At 38.6% G+C, this 5,816-nt stretch overlaps 1 pseudogene; it reads right to left on the bottom strand.

The window, feature by feature from the left end:
• Positions 1–231: 231 nt before the first annotated feature.
• On the bottom strand, positions 232–1,351 carry LOC114903123 (annotated as a pseudogene).
• Between the last annotated feature and the right edge of the window lie 4,465 nt (positions 1,352–5,816).

Raw genomic sequence — 5,816 nt, 5'->3', positions numbered from 1 at the left:
CACTTTCCCCAGAACAGAAACTAAAATAACCTGTTATACAATTAGTCACAAATACAGTCCTTGAGGTTTTTTTACCCATACACATGAGTATTGTCTAAAGCATGTCTTCCTTGTATCAGCTAGGCCCTGCCACCACTGTGCTTGGCTGAGTTCACAAATCTGTTGCAACCTGTGGCTTCCTTGTCACTTCTTGGCTCTCCTCTCCTGCTAAGCTTTGTTTCCTGGCAGTAATTAAAACCTTCTGCCACTCCCATAGCTGCTGCTGCTGCTGGAACTGCAATAGCCGCCTTGGTTTCGTGGTTTGGCAAAGTATTGGCCTCCACCACCATAGGGGCCAGAACCTCTGCTTCCAAAGTTTCCTCCTTTCATGGGTTCAAAATTTGAAGATTGATTGTTGTAATTGCCAAAATCATTGTAGCTTCTGACACCTCCAAAATTACTTCCACTACCACTACTAAAGCTGCCTCTGCCTCCTCCCTTGTTATAGCTGTCATAGTTTCTGCTCCTTCCATAGCCACTGCCCTGGTTTCCATAACCCTGTCCATCACTTCCATAGCCTCTGTTTCCTCCAGAGTAACCAGGGCCACCTCCTCTATAACCACCATCATTACCAAATCCATTATAGCCATCCCCACTGCCACCATATCCACCTCCATCACAGCTGCCACCAAAGCCACCTTGACCACCGAAGTCTCCTTCACAACCAAAGTTGTCATTCCCACCAAAATCACCTCAGTGACCACCACCAAAGTTTCCAGAACCACTTCGACCTCTTTGGCTGGATGAAGCACAAGCCATCTCTTGCTTTGAAAGGGCTTTCCTTACTTCACAGTTATGGCCATTCACTGTGCGGTATTTCTGAATGACAATCTTGTCTATAGAGTCATGGTTATCAAAAGTTACAAAAGCAAAGCCTCTCTTTTTGCCACTGCCTTGGTCTGTCATGATTTCAATCACTTCAATTTTTCCCAAATGTTCAAAATAATCTCTTAGGTGATGTTCTTCAGTGTCTTCTTTAATGCCACCAGCAAAAATCTTTTTCACTGTTAAGTGGGCACCAGGTCTTTGAGAATCTTCTCTTGAGACGGCCCTCTTTGGTTCCACAACTCTTCCATCCACCTTGTGTGGCCTTGCATTCATGGTTGTGTCTACCTCCTTCACAATGGCATATGTGACAAACCCAAAGCCTCTGGAGCACTTGGTGTTTGGATCCCTCATTACCACACAGTCTATGAGCATTCCCCTTTGCTCAAAATGGCTCCTCAGACTCTCACTGGTTGTTCCAAAGCTGAAAACTGATGAAGAGCTTCCACAGCTGTTGGGACTCTTTGGGAGACTCTGACTTAGACATGACAGTGGTAGACGGGGGAGACTTTAACGATGCTTACTTGGTGGCATCCACAGGCAGAAAGCAGAACACTATTCCTTTAAGAAGTAACATTGCTGCCCTGGATCCATCATGTCCCTCGATGCCAGGTCTTAAAAGCCCCAGTTCTTTCTTTCCTTTTAGGGGCTTAGTCTAGTAGAATGCTTGGCAAGGACTGAAAGTCAATTCTAGGTTGTCCAATAGGACTTATGGCAATTTTATCCCGTATGTGCATTGTGCATGCCCATTATTTTATATAGAACTATAGATATGATCAATAGTTTCAAGTCATTTAGACATTATTATTTTAGTTGGAGTTTTTTTTTTAATACAGCTGTAGGCTGCCTTTTATTTTTAATTTTTTTAACATCTTTATTGGAGTATAATTGCTTTACAATGGTGTGTTAGTTTCTGCTTTATAACAAAGTGAATCAGTTATACATATACATATGTTCCCATATCTCTTCCCTCTCGCATCTCCCTCTCTCGCACCCTCCCTATCCCACCCCTCTAGGTGGTCACAAAGCACTGAGCTGATCTCCCTGTGCTATGCGGCTGCTTCCTGCTAGCTATCTATTTTATGTTTGGTAGTGTATATATATCCATGCCATTCTCTCACTTTGTCACAGATTACCCTTCCCCCTCCCCATATCCTCAAGTCCATTCTCTAGTAGGTCTGTGTCTTTATTCCCGTCTTACCCCTAGGTTCTTCATGACATTTTTTTTTCTTAGACTCCATATATATGTGTTAGTATATGGTATTTGTCTTTCTCTTTCTGACTTACTTCACTCTGTATGACAGACTCTAGGTCCATCCACCTCACTACAGATAACTCAATTTCGTTTCTTTTTAGGGTTGAGTAATATTCCATTGTATATATGTGTCACATCTTCTGTAACCATTCATCCGATGATGGACACTTAGGTTGCTTCCATCTCCTGGCTATTGTAAATACAGCTGCAATGAACATTTTGGTACATGACTCTTTTTGAATTATGGTTTTCTCAGGGTATATGCCCAGTAGTGGGATTGCTGGGTCATATGGTAGTTCTATTTGTAGTTTTTTAAGGAACCTCCATACTGTTCTCCATAGTGGCTGTACCAATTCACATTCCAACCAGCAGTGCAAGAGTGTTCCCTTTTCTCCACACCTTCTCCAGCATTTATTGTTTCTAGGTTTTTTGATGATGGCCATTCTGACTGGTATGAGATGATATCTCATTTTAGTTTTGATTTGCATTTCTCTAATGATTAACGATGTTGACCATTCTTTCATGTGTCTGTTGGCAATCTGTATATCTTCTTTGGAAAAATGTCTATTTAGGTCTTCTGCCCATTTTTGGATTGGGTTGTTTGTTTTTTTGTTATTGAGCTGCATGAGCTGCTTGTAAATTTTGGAGATTAATCCTTTGTCAGTTGCTTCATTTGCAAATATTTTCTCCCATTCTGAGGGTTGTCTTTTGGTCTTGTTTATGGTTTCGTTTGCTGTGCAAAAGCTTTTAAGTTTCATTAGGTCCCATTAGTTTATTTTTGTTTTTATTTCCATTTCTCTAGGAGGTGGGTCAAAAAAGATCTTGCTGTGATTTATGTCATAGAGTGTTCTGCCTATGTTTTCCTCTAAGAGTTTGATAGTTTCTGGCCTTACATTTAGGTCTTTAATCCATTTTGAGCTTATTTTTGTGTATGGTGTTAGGGAGTGTTCTAATCTCATGCTTTTACATGTACCTGTCCAGTTTACCCAGCACCACTTATTGAAGAGGCTGTCCTTTCTCCACTGTACATTCCTACCTCCTTTATCAAAGATAAGGTGACCATATGTGCGTGGGTTTATCTCTGGGCTTTCTATCCTGTTGCATTGATCTATCTTTCTGTTTTTGTGCCAGTACCATACAGTCTTGATTACTGTAGCTTTGTAGTATAGTCTGAAGTCAGGGAGCCTGATTCCTTCAGCTCCGTTTTTCATTCTCAAGATTGCTTTGGCTATTCAGGGTCTTTTGTGTTTCCATACAAATTGTGAAATTTTTTGTTCTAGTTCTGTGAAAAATGCCAGTGGTAGTTTGATAGGGATTGCATTGAATCTGTAGATTGCTTTTGGTAGTAGAGTCATTTTTACAATGTTAATTCTTCCAATCCAAGAACACGGTATATATCTCCATCTATTTGTATCATCTTTAATTTCTTTCATAATTGCCTTACAATTTTCTGCATACAGGTCTTTTGTCTCTTTAGGTAAGTTTATACCTAGATATTTTATTCTTCTTGTTACAATGGTAAATGTGAGTGTTTTCTTAAGTTCACTTTCAGATTTTTCATCATTAGTGTATAGGAATGCTAGAGATTTCTGTTCCTTAATTTTGTGTCCTGTTACATTACCAAATTCATTGATTAGCTCTAGTAGTGTTCTGGTAGCATCTTTAGGATTCTCTATGTATAGTATCATATCATCTGCAAACAGTGACAGCTTTACTTCTTCTTTTCCGAGTTTGATTCCTTTTATTTCCTTTTCTTCTCTGATTGCTGTGGCTAAAACTTCCAAAACTATGTTGAAAAAGAGTGGTGAAAGTGGGCAACCTTGTCTTGTTCCTCATCTTAGTGGAAATGCTTTCAGTTTTTCACCATTGAGAATGATGTTGGCTGTGGATTTGTCACATAAGGCCTTTATTATGTTGACGAACGTTCCCTCTTTGCCTACTTTCTGCAGGGTTTTATCATAAATGGGTGTTGAATTTTGTCGAAAGCTTTCTCTGAATCTATTGAGATTATCATATGGTTTTTCTCCTTCAATTTGTTAATATGGTGTATCACATTGATTGATTTGCATATATTGAAGAATCCTTGCATTCCTGGAATAAACCCCACTTGATCATGGTGTATGATCATTTTAATGTGCTGTTGGATTCTGTTTGCTAGTATTTTGTTGAGGATTTTTGTATCTATGTTCATCAGTGATTTTGGCCTGTAGTTTTCTTTCTTTGTGACATCTTTGTCTGGTTTAGGTATCAGGGTGATGGTGGCCTCATAGAATGCATTTGGGACTGTTCCTCCTTCTGCTATATTGTGGAAGAATTTGAGAAGGATAAGTGTTAGGTCTTCTCTAAATGTTTGACAGAATTTGCCTGTGAATCCATCTGGTCCTGACCTTTTGTTTGTCGGAAGATTTTTAATCACAGTCTCAATTTCAGTGCTGTGATTGGTCTGCTTATATTTTCTATATCTTCCTGCTTCAGCCTCAGAATGTTGTGCTTTTCTAAGAATTTGTCCATTTCTTCCAGGTTGTCCATTTTATTGACATATAGTTGCTTGTTGCAATCTCTCATGATCCTTTGTATTTCTGCAGTGTCAGTTGTTACTTCTCCTTTTTCATTTCTACTTCTATTGATTTGAGTCTTCTCCCTTTTTTCCTTGATGAGTCTGGCTAATGGCTTATCAATTTTGTTTATCTTCTCAAAGAACCAGCTTTTAGTTTTATTGATCTTTGCTATTGTTTCCCTCATTTCATTTTCATTTATTTCTGATCTGGTCTTTATGATTTCTTTCCTTCTGCTAACTTTGGGGATTTTTTGTTTTTTTTTCTCTAATTTCTTTAGGTGCAACTTTAGGTTGTTTTTCGAGATGTTTCTTGTTTCTTAAGGTAGGATTGTATTGCTGTAAACTTCCCTCTTAGAACTGCTTTTGCTGCATCCCATAGGTTTTGGGCCGTCGTGTCTCCATTGTCATTTGTTTCTAGGTATTTTTTGATTTCCTCTTTGATTTCTTCAGTGATCACTTCGTTATTAAGTAGGGTATTGTTTAGCCTCCATGTGTTTGTATTTTTTACAGATCTTTTCCTGTAATTGATATCTAGTCGCATAGAGTTGTGGTTGGAAAAGATTCTTGATACAATTTCAATTTTCTTAAATTTACCAGGGCTTGATTTGTGACCCAAGATATGATCTATCCTGGAGAATGTTCCTTGAGCAGTTAAGAAAAATGTATATTCTGTTGTTTTTGGGTGGAATGTCCTATAAATATCAATTAAGTCCATCTTGTTTAATGTTTCATTTAAAGCTTGTGTTTCCTTTTCATTTTTATTTTGAATGATCTGTCCATTGGTGAAAGTGGGGTGTTAAAGTCCGCTACTATGAATGTGTTACTGTCAATTTCCCCTTTTATGGCTGTTAGTATTTGCCTTATGTATTGAGGTGCTCCTATGTTGGGTGCATAAATATTTACAATTGTTATATCTTCTTCTTGGATCGATCCCTTGGTCATTATGTAGTGTCTTCTTTGTCTCTTGTAATTGTCCTTATTTTAAAGTCTATTTTGTCTGACATGAGAATTGCTACTCCAGCTTTCTTTTGGTTTCCATTTGCATGGACTATCTTTTTCCATCCCCTCACTTTCCTTCTGTATGTGTCCCTAGGTCTGAAGTGGGTCTCTTGTAGACAGCATGTATATGGGTCTTGTCCA

Source organism: Monodon monoceros, unplaced genomic scaffold, assembly GCF_005190385.1.
Source record: "Monodon monoceros isolate NGI ecotype Baffin Bay Population unplaced genomic scaffold, NGI_Narwhal_1 Super_Scaffold_20, whole genome shotgun sequence".
Classification (NCBI taxonomy): domain Eukaryota; kingdom Metazoa; phylum Chordata; class Mammalia; order Artiodactyla; family Monodontidae; genus Monodon; species Monodon monoceros.
The sequence above is the reverse complement of the archived record's forward strand: the minus strand, read 5'-3'. Positions and strand labels throughout refer to the sequence as shown.